The sequence below is a fragment of the Chlamydotis macqueenii genome, chromosome 4 (genome assembly GCF_036417535.1).
Source record: "Chlamydotis macqueenii isolate bChlMac1 chromosome 4, bChlMac1.mat, whole genome shotgun sequence".
In the NCBI taxonomy this organism is placed as follows: domain Eukaryota; kingdom Metazoa; phylum Chordata; class Aves; order Otidiformes; family Otididae; genus Chlamydotis; species Chlamydotis macqueenii.
In genome coordinates this window covers 5,106,026-5,117,371 of record NC_141559.1, presented here as the reverse complement: position 1 = coordinate 5,117,371, position 11,346 = coordinate 5,106,026, and the positions used below count along the sequence as shown (strand labels likewise).

The 11,346-nt window shown below is 46.4% G+C and overlaps 1 long non-coding RNA gene across 1 annotated transcript; it reads right to left on the bottom strand.

The window, feature by feature from the left end:
* Positions 1-2,105: 2,105 nt before the first annotated feature.
* On the bottom strand, positions 2,106-10,975 carry LOC147600784 (uncharacterized). Its single transcript, XR_015258543.1, has 3 exons — positions 10,792-10,975; positions 7,947-8,070; positions 2,106-2,282 (listed from the first exon to the last, which is right to left on the bottom strand). It is a non-coding gene; the product is annotated as an uncharacterized LOC147600784 (long non-coding RNA).
* Between the last annotated feature and the right edge of the window lie 371 nt (positions 10,976-11,346).

The window sequence follows — 11,346 nt, the reverse complement described above, 5'->3', positions numbered from 1 at the left end:
GATGTAATGGACTCTGAAGTGTTGTTTCAGAATTAATCAAGTCATTTAAAATCATAGCTGTAGTCTCCATTCACTACTCCCGTGCATAAACGCGCTGATCCCGATACTAATCCCTGTCGGGTGACTCGAGCAATATATCACCATAATTGCCATTTTAGGGCTGCAAATTGGAGCTAAAATAACCAGATGCAAAAGAGATGGCCATATCATACTCTCAAGACGGATCTTCAAAGTTCAAGGAGAGTTCAAGCATGGAAGAGGCAATAGAGAGGGGTCAAGTGTAAGGAGATTGTTCATGTTCAAGAGGAATTAACTTTACAAATATATTGTTTCTGAGGTGGTAATTGTACCATCTTACAGCTATTCATACCTCATTTAATCTTTGCATTCTTCTCAGCCATTAGAGCAATTGCTTCTCATTGAAATAAATTTGATTTTGACAAAATATTCTCTTTTAAAACTGCAACTAATTTCCTCATGATTTTTTGCTTTAAAATAATTCTCTCTGATACCACACAGCCCAGAACCAGCTACGAGATCTTCAAGCCACAGGCTAAGGATCCCCGCGCAAGGCAAAAGCGCCGAGACCGCCGACTCATTTTATTGTGGGGGAAATAGGAAGTCAGACTGCCTCATGACGATTAACAAAAACAGACCTGGAGATCTCATCAAAGAGAGCGTCAAGAGCGCTGTTCTCACTCAAAACGATGCGGTGTGTCTGTGGGCCTGGAAGCCTCAAAGTATTCACGCACTTCGGCTGCCCCGGATGTTCAGGCTACCAACACAGAAACGCCTTTTAGCATCCCAGGATATTATTTCCCACATAATTTGACAAGCAAAAGTTCACGTAAAAGAAAAGTCAGTCATTCTCTGAAGAAATCAAGCAACAGGCACAGAGCATTGGAGAGTGGGACTGTAATAACAGTAGTGAACTGTACCGCTTGGTTTTGCTGAGGCTCACAACAAAGCGAGTCTTCCACAGTAACCCAAGCACACCTGCCGTCAGAAACCGGCAGTCCTGCAAGACCAAAGCAAAAGGCACTTTAATGAGCTGTAGGGCAAGCACACAAGGAAGTTTTAAGCCATTCATCAGCACTAGTTTCAGAAATTTCCTTGTCTGATAGGCTTCTCTTTTTAAGAAGTCAGATGAGCCCATTAATTATGTGTTCCTTTCCCGGCGTCAAACTGCACCGCTAAAGTACGATTTCCACTTATTGTCGAACTAGCACCAGACCTAAGAATTACTGTTGGCATCTAATAACTCATCTGCACAGCTCAGAGAGAAAACACACCTACCATTGTTTCCGTAAGGCTGGGTCTTAAGGTTCTCTCTGCAGAGCTGTGATTTAAACTTGCTGCTGCTACAACTCCAGCGGACAAAGGGACAGCTTTTCAGCCCATGGAAATCAGCACAGCACCATTGTACGCGGGAGAGCTATGCTAATTCATCCTGGTGCGGCTCTGGTGACCTGAGCACGTCCAAACAATGGCACTACAGAAAGCTAATGTGCTATGGGTTACTTGATAATTTCTGCAGCATAATTGGCCAACACGGAAACATTAGGAATGACTGAAGTTCATAACTAATTGCAACCATTACCGAGACAGCGTTATTTATGATTAACTGCATGTACTTAGGCCTGATTCTGATTTCACTCACATCTCATTCCAGTCAGGTTTTTGACAGGTGATGTTTCCCGTGTGCCCAGCTTCTGGAAGAGACCAGTCCTCATGGCTACAGCTGTGTTTTCAGCTGTACGAAGCTCTGCATCGTACTGAGAACATCAGAAAAGTAAGGTCTTCGGGGCTTGAACTCTAGGCTGAGTGGAAAAAAGTCTGCCTTTAACTTTTCTACGATTCCCCTGTGGCAAGAACTCTACTAGCCCACCCGCCAGGTCACTGCCCGTCCCTGGTGCTTTAACCAGCCTGGTGACTTGTCTGTCTCTTGGCTCCCATATTTACGTGGCCGTCAGGTAGCGTGGGACTACTGCAGCCTCGTTTGACAGGTTCAGCACTGGCATGACCTGTGTTTCAAATATGTGCTGCTTTGTATGGAACTGGAACAGAGCAGAAAGCAAAAAGCTTACATCGCATTTACAGTCCAAAATAAATGACTTGAATTTCTAATTTTCTTTGGTAGGTCTGACTGTTGAGTCTTGACAAGAGCTTTTGGGAGCCAGCTACTCTTGGAAGCTTGCTTTCAACCACAGGTGCTCAGCTTAGAAAGCTAGCTGGTGAGAAGACGACTCACAGCAGCATCACTCGAGTAACTCTGGAACTTCCTAAACAGAGAGAAAAATCAGTGTGAATTCAACGGGCACTCCCCCAAACAGACACGTACACAAACACACCAATGTATACATACATAATGTATGAACACAGAGCCTCCCAAAAAGGCCCCCCGCTTGGACACACTTATTACATTTGACAGAGCCAAGTCAGAGCCTGGCATCTCTTGTGCAGAGTGAACAGTTCCAAATCTTTGTTTTCCTGAGAGCCCTCGTCAAAAAACAATCATCTGCAAATTGTAATTTTTCTTCACCTTTCATAAATATCAGCAATAGCACAGCCCTCTCTCCCCCTCTCTTTTTCTTATTCAGGATATCAGGCAGATAAGAGTTATCAGTAAAGGTCATCCTCAATTTCTGTACAGAAATGATCTGTCTCCAGTACGTAATAAACATTTATCCATGCCTTTATTAGCTATATTGGATCTGACAGTTCTGTTAAACCATTTTCTTTCATTTTGCTAGGTCATGACGGTTAATGCTGCTAAAAAATCTCATCACTGCTTTTGATCACTGTATTGTCTTCTCAGTATTATCAGGATTTTGTAAAGGTAAGCACTGGCTGGAATGACCTATTAAAGTTACAGCCCGTTGAGTTCCTGGCTTTTTTCTCACCACAATAAAAAAGCGAAGGAGTGCAAAGCATAAATTCTACTTTCGGGGTTATATTTAGTTGTGCAGCTGACATTAAGTAGAGCAGTCACTTCAAGCCCGCTTTGCATTGGTTTCGCTCCATCTTTTTCACATCCTTGAGTTTCTGAAATGGTGCTGGAAGCCACACCATGGCAAATGAGCCCAATTAGCGGGACCAGGAGGTGACGTCCCGGTTAACCCCCACCATACCAGCGGCGCATCAGGCAGCTGCTCAGGATTGTTAAACAATTCCCATGATTTACGAAGCAGACTCCATCTGCAGATGAGAGGCGTTTAAAGCATTTCCATTCCCTCTCACGCTCGTGGCAGAGTGGCATGTATTCCAGACCCCAGCCGCACTCAGCAAAGCACCGGAGGACAGTCACAAAGTTAGGCAACTATGTCAGGCTTGCTGCAGTTCTCATGTCCCTCCACCCAGGTCTGTGTTTCAGTCACTAGGACAGATTTTCTTTCAGCTTAACATGGATCAGCTACACCCAAGCCCAGGGTGCCTTTCTTCATCCTCTGCCCATTGTTCTCCATTGATGCTTACACCAAATTCATCACTATAGCGTCGAAGGATATAAAATATTTTTCAAATTTGCTGTTGTCCAGCATTCCTTCAGGGGGCAGGGGAGGAATAAATCAAACAGAAAGTCCTTTGTAAACCTTCTTGGGCCACTACTCTGCAGTCAGATCAGCCATGACAATTTTCACTGCTACATGATCAAACCATTGGTCCTCTGACCCAACAGACCAAATTGTTCCCCGATGCGCATCCTGCAGCCGGTACAATTACCGTGGCCTCCCGCCCTTTGGCAGTATACAGCCACTACAGCTCAGAGGTCCAGCTGGTAACGTCCCATCATGCCACGACACGACACTGTGCTGCTCAGCTGAAGCCGAGCCATGCTCTCCTCCCTGTGGAGAAATACACACAGACCAGCTGGGACCCGCTGCCCCCAGGCCAACCGCGGGGCAAACCCAGCACCCCAACCAAATCCAACCTCCGTCCATCCAGCAGGTTTTCCCCTCAGAAGCCAGGAAAGATTTCTCACAGAGCAAATGCAAGAGCACTTTCCCCAAACTGTTCTCAGCGTGCTCCACAGAGTGAGCAGAGCCAACGTGCCTTCAGCAGCAAACCAGCTCCCTGCAGTGGACAAAACCAGAGCGAGGAGCCAGTATAACTCCCCTGGGATGGAGAAACATACGTATGATGTCAGTTTTAACTAAGGCATCACAGCAGCCCTTTGCAGAAGTTGGCGTCTCCATGTCCTGCAAGTCCTTCCTCACCACAGTCCACGTGGCACATACCTGCAGCTGGAGAAGAGGCGCTACCATCTCCATAAAAATGAATGGCAACCTTCTATACCCAGAGGCCTCTGTCTCTGCTCCAGGACACTGGTAAGCCCCGGGAAATGCAGGAATTCCCTACCCTGGCTTTCTGCGTGCCTAAACTCCGCAACTTTCAACAAAGGATGATCAAGGGTGTTAACCCCGACGCCCCAGCTAACTTAACCCAAACCGTGTTCCCGGTACTCACGTCTGGAGAAAGAGGCCTCTCTTCCTTGCCTCTAAATGGCCACCCAGCATAAGTATCTCCCCGTAATAATTCATGAACAGGCTTCAAATGGTGCGGGCTTGGAAGCGGAGGTTGGCTCAGACACGATTACCCTTTTCACCAGGCTAAGTGAGAAGCGCAGACAATAGACACACAGACCAATAGATGCACTCTGACCTTGATGTTTCAGACCACCAGGCTGTTAAACAAGAGGCAGGACCCCTGTGGTCATGGGAACCTCCAGCATGTGTTTAGAACTGTAACTCTATATTTATTGGGGAACTTTGCCTAAGCTATCTTTAACATTTTTCAGGTGCATATCTGCTTGCAAAATTTTATGCACTCCGTACACGCACAGACATGCACACAAGCATACAGTGAGGAAGAGAAAGGGAGAACGCCTCACAACAGCTCTTAAATGACCGGTTAGTGGCAGCTACTGCCTGCAATCTTTCACACATCGCCCCTGCTCCTTTAGTTCGGTTGATAGATAAAAATTCGCTGCTGAGCTTTCTCATACTATCAACAGGTAAATCTATGCCCTACTGAAGACAACAGTTTTGCCCAGGCTCCGTTTCCTAGGTATTCCGCTTAAAAAGAGCAACGTGGGTTCTGACGGCGGCGAGCGACTGAACTGTTGATTCCCGTGCTACAGAGAGTTCATCGGAAGCAGCCAGCCTTGCCAGGCTCAGCTCGCTCTGTACAGTTCAGAACAGGGCACCAACTGGATACGGAACAAACGGGTTTTGAAGGGCCAGTCTTCCAGGAAGGTGGAAGTCCTGACGTCTAACTTCTATATGAGCTAGCAGATCTGTGCTAAGCAGCGAGAACGTCCACGAAAATCACCTAACTGGCCAATTTGCTAACTTATTTGTCTTTAAAATGAGACATTTAACATGTGCTGCTATATGCTGATGAATTTTAGTAGCAGAGAATAAACACTGTCCTAAAAAATTAAATCTATATCCGGATAACGCAGCCAGTAGCTAATGATTACAGTATGCGACACTTCAAATATTCCGAGTCGATGACATTGAGCTGATCTGTCTTTATTTTTTGTTAAGGAGGTCGGCAAAAGAAGAAAAATGGTTGATCTACTAACAAGTTTAACACAGTCTTGAAATAAATTACATTAAAAAGCTAGAAGCCTGACTCTGTTTAATAGTTAAATCATTTATTCCTAAGCTAAAAAAAAAATTAAAAAAAAATCCTGCCCTGAAGTCATTATCAGCATGATCCTCTATTTGAAGTCTTGCAAAATGTTCAAGGAACGGCCCTTGTGATTTGGCCAAAAGGAAACAGCTCGCTCAGTGGCTCTACGCACGCCAAAGAAAACGGAGACTCCCAGTATGACAATATCAAATTATTATGGCTTTTGCAACAGGGGGCACAACTGTTAGTGGCCCCCTTCCTCTGATGGCCAAGCTATGCTCCTCCCTGCCGGGAGCATCCATTGTCATACCTAATATTTGCATGCTTTGATAATAATAAGATTGTCAAGATAATAGCAGGGAAGTTTCAGTAGAAACTCAATTTTCAAAAGCCAGCTGTGCACGGCCCCAGTCGCTTTTTCTAAGAAGATGTCTTCAAAAAGCAAAATTAAGCCTTGCTCATGAGAAAAAAAGAAATTATTCCCCTCCCCAGAAGAAGAAGAAGAAGAAGAAGAAAGGAAATAAGGGTTATTGGACAAGAGAGGGATGAAAACCACTTCCTGGAGAAATTATTTTTACATGAGTTTAAACTTCTTTTTGTTCCCAAAAGCATTTTGGTCAGTGCAAGCTAATAACACTGAAAACAGAAAAGCAGGTCTTAAATCAGAGAATAATTACCTTTGTGAGCTTTATTGATTGCACTGATCTAACTGAAAGAGTTTGGGGGCTTTTCTCTCTCATCCACCTTCTCGCGTGACATAACCATTCAACCGCTCAAATGAGGTGGGACATAATGTGATTTTTGGAAAGAATGGTACTATTGTTGAAGTCCACAAAATCTGTATTTCTTAGGGTTTTGGCAAACTGCTCCTTTGTTCATGCAAAATAATGGCTTAAAAAAAAGGAAAAAGAAAAAAGTCTGCTCTCTCTTCCCTTTTGCCCTTTATCCCTATTTCAGACTATGTCATCCTGAGTTTTCAAGCCTGAGGGACTTTTAAACACTCGTGGAAAAGCTCTGCCAAGGGTAAACGCTGTGGGCCAAGACCCCGTCGGACAAGAAGCCAAACCTCTCTCCTGTACGTCGGGAGGGCTACCCAGCAACCTACAGCAGCTGAAGGACTGTGCTGTGCTAATGTCAGGCAGTCTTCATGAGACTTTTTCTCACTTTGGCCTCGCTTTACACTTTAATATAGCTTTCTTCCTGAAGTTACCGGAATTAAAGTATTTTTTTCCCAATGTCGTACACTCCAATTCAGTTGAGACAAACAAATCAGGTATTTGCCTCTGGGTTCAGGAACTAACCTGCTGTGAATGACTGGACTGAGACGCGCTGGTCTGTAGTCATCCCAGCCCCAAAGCCCTTTTCACCCAACCGAGGGAGAGAGAGGATCAGAGTCAAAATCAGCCTTCCACCAGGACACTGAGTGACCAAAAACCATCTCAAGCCAAGCCAACCATCGCCCTCTCTTGCCGACTGCGCCACCATATCCGCACTTCAAACAGGTCTGTATAGATCTTGAGCTTAACTAAATTCACAGAGTGCACCTCCTAGGTCCGACGCGTGGGTGATTGAAACCAACATTTCAGGACATTCGCACAGAGCAGGGAGCGCTCATGGTGAGATCTGTATTCTGACTTTGTAGGGAAGAAGAAAAGATCAACTTCAGCTCTTGGGCCTGCCAGCAGAGATTCATTCACTGAGCCCGCTCAGATTTTTTTTCCTACTAGCAGAAAACAGACTTCACAGGACAAGTGTCCATAGTGGCTCCATTCTTTGCACAAGTTTCAAGCTTCCAGCAGCTGATGGGCTGACTCATCCAGGAGGTTCTGAACACCATATGGCTTTCTACGTTTCCAGTCCTTGTAAGAAGCAGCTGGAATGCCAGCACAGAAATCTGATTTTCACATGGAAATCAGGATGTGTCTTTTGACTGGCTTGTGCCCTGTCAAGTGCTAATCCCAGGCCATCAGTTAGCTGCACACTCACCTGTTTCTGCCTTTGCCACTTTGTGCTTCGGCCAGCAAGTAAATTTTGGTGTGCCATCTGTAAAGACATTTCTTTGTTTAATCTTGTGCTAAATTTCCCATTTGCAGCAAAAGAAACCAGAAGCATGTCTGAAGAATACATGCCTGCAATAGCAACTGCCCCACTGCGTCAACAGCCCCTTTCACCGAGCCACGCTGAGGTACAGTCCCGAAGTGCCTGCGTTAAGGAGCTTACGGAGAGCAAACGTATCGCGTACATTTAAACGCACATACAAACACGTACACATGCCGTGAAAGAAAATATATGTTCCAGAGGAGTCAACTTACTTGCAATGGGCAATTAAGCACCCAACGGCAGACACCGATTAAAGGGAGATCTTTGTGGCCTCAAATTGATGTTGTTTCTCTATTACACCTTCGCTCGTTGTCTGGATTCTCTGGAGCTCCATCACTGTAAAAGACAGCAGAAAAACAGGTCTCCAATTGACTGCATTAAAGTCTGTATGTAAAACAGTGAAACTCGTCAAAATTCAACTTCTTATATTTTGCATAAACAGTGCTACTTGATGTGCTCTTTTCCTTACAGGTGAGAAAGCACTCAACGCATGTTCATTGTCATGGTATCATGGTACCGGCCCGTGGGGGTGCAGAAAAACAAAAAGAATCAGAAGCACCTTCAGTGTCAGCTGGGATCCCCGGCCTCCCGGCGGAGGCGAAGGGAAAAGCTGCATCAACAACCAGTACCAGAGGCAGCGCTGTCAGCTGAAGCAAAGAGCGCGGGAAGAGCTTCAACTCCCTGACGACTTTATTTCTCTCCCTCTCTCGCTGGGCCTGTGCTCCTGTGCTTCAGCTCTGAACTCCTGGTGTGCCGCTCGCTCGCCCTTCAGGAGCTAACAAGTTGACATCATTGTGCCTTCCAGAAGGAAATCTTTCAGTAAAGCATGAAGAAGAAATCAAAGGGGTAGAAAGCAAGGAGCAAACCCCAATTTTTAGTCCAAACCATCGGATTTATACAGCATATAGGATTTGAGCGTTCTCCTGGGTTTTTGTCTCCCTCGGACAAGCAAGGGAGCAGGCATTTTGCTGGGAGCTGCTCAGTCGGAAAGGCCAACGTTACCACTCCTGCCCACAACACAAGTTTATCCTCAAGCGAGCCGCTCCGTTCCTTTGAGAGGGGCAGTATGGGACAGAGAAGGAGAGGGGGAAGCGGGGGGAAGCTTTTCTTTACACTTGTGCTGTTCTGAATGTGGACCATCTGTGCCCCCAGCTGGAGTGCTGGAGATGGTCTGGCACTTGAACCACACCATATTTACAGATCTAAACACAAATGGCTACTGCCTGATTGTTTCATGATTCATTAGTCAGACAAGCTCTCCTCTCCCGCCAGCACAGCTGTTACAGAGTAAACCTTTGTCACTTAATAGGCCTGATTATTACTTTCCATCAAAGGTATTGATCTGTGTCATCTCTACTTAAGGGAAAAGGGGAGAAGCGAAAAGGGGACCAAAATGTGTCAGGAAAACAAGAAAGGGGGGGCAAAAAAATTAAAAAACAATGCCATTTGTATGGTGACTAGAGGCACCGGTCAATACGTTTCATCTCTCCTGGATGTGCTGTATTCATGTATTCGTTTACCATGGTGGCGAGGTTACTCGTGGAGATGAACCGTCTCGCATGATGTGGCATTCCTTGCGCTGCACCAGACTGCTGCAGTCACACAATATGGCCATGCATATAATTGGTCGGCCAAATACACAATGTGAATTAACAAATAGTATTAAAAAAAAATAGAAATCAATTAAGTCATGCAGCAGAAGGTAAAAATACAGGTTCGTCTCTAAATAACATGAGATTAGACGAAGAGATTGATAGCGAGGCTTCAGGGAGTCGTCCCAGGGTTAAGGCCTCATCCACCCGAGTCACCGGCGCTACCCTGATTTACACCAGCGGAGGAGCTGGCCCTTTTTGTTCAGCAAACGAGCTCGGGACAGGACGCGGTCCGTCTGTTACGTGACTGCGATGCAGAGCGTACTCACCACAGCTTGAGAGCTGCTGGTTGCTCCAGCGGCCGCCTGACAAGCTGCCACTGCAGCAATTGCAGTGTTATTGCAAATTCACTCACTCCATTGGCGGGATGAGGTTTGCAGCATCCAGCTCGAGAGTTTCACCGCCTGTCCCACCCACAGCATTGTCATTAGTGGCACTATTGCTTCCCTGTGGCTCTGGTGGCAGGCTCAGCTGTGGCGGTGGGGAGCGAGCTCTCGAGGAAAGATGGTTTCACTCTTTCCATTTTCCTTGCGTTGCAGGGATTATCTCTCCTGAAGCCAAATCCCAAAGCCCTTATCCAGTCCTCTTTCAGACTGAACAGCAGTCAAGGTCTGGGAACTACAGGATGGAAAAGCAGCCACAGCAGAGACCGCTTGGCTTGAGCCCATAGAAGCACAACAGTGTCACTACTCGGGCTGCTGGAATCAAAGAGGAACAAATGCTGTGTATCTCCAGAGTCCAACGGGACATCTAAAACTAGCGTCACTGTTTTGAGTGCCGCGTTCAGTTCTCTCTCCCAATTTGGGAACAGTTTCAGGACCAACCCCAAAATTATTGCTGCTCAGCTATCCCAGAACACGTTCTTTCCGAGCAAAATGCAATCTCCTTGTTCCAAGTCTTGATAGCTTTAGGACAGGGCAAGAAATCATCTTTTTAGCCCTTTTGGACCAGAGAAGTCCAGAACCCAAGCTCATTCCTAGACAGTAGAGTAAGGCCTTGGTTATATCGGCATGCACATCTGCAATGTGCTCCGAGTAGAGAGCAAGGTCTAACACCAAACATGCTCTTACAAGATGGGGTGTATTTTCCGTATGGAACACAACAATTAACAAATGCACAGGTCGCTGGTAAATACTCCACAGAGGGGATTTTCTGGTTTTCCTCACGCAGCTCCTTTTCCCCCCACCAATACCTCAAGAGCAGTCTACAAATACACGGAGCTTTTCCTTAAACCAAGACTTGTGTTTCCAGAGCAAAGACATTGCACTGGGACTACCAGTCATTTAAGGCAAAGCACTGTTGACAGAATGAAGGAGAAAGAGTGGGAACTTAAACCAGCGGTGTGGAAGACCCTGCTGCAAGCACTTATTTTTCACCCGAGCTTCGCCTGCCTCCAGGGCCATACCTGCTGTGTCCAGCCACAGCTCGTAGAGCACGATGACAGATGCTGGCCCAGCATGTCGGTGGACAGGGAAGCAATCGACGCTCTCATGAGAGCGGCATACAGGCATGTGTGCAGCTAGGATCTGGAATATTCTTGTACAGTCCAGCTCCCGCCCAGAGCTCTGAAACAGACCAAAACACACAGACTAAACCTGTGCCCCTAAGGAAACCCAGCCCTTCCACCCCAGTATTTCCCCCAGCCCGCTAAGATCTCATTTCCACCCACTTGCTCCCACATCCCGAGGCATATGCATCTTCACTGGATGGCAAGAAAAAATCAGAAGACTGCGGCACACAACACCAAGCGAGAGTTGTGGCACACACAATCCATGGGAAAGTGTTGCTTGGCAATACTGCGTGTGCTCAGCTTCCCGCCAAGGGACCGGCGTTGTCTCCGTGCCAGGAAATCAGCCATTCAGCTAACAGGCAAAGCAGCGGCCACAGAAGACGGAGAAGCAGAAGGGAGCCGTCAAACCCAAGAGACACGCTTGCTCTCTTCTCCTCATGCGCTACAACA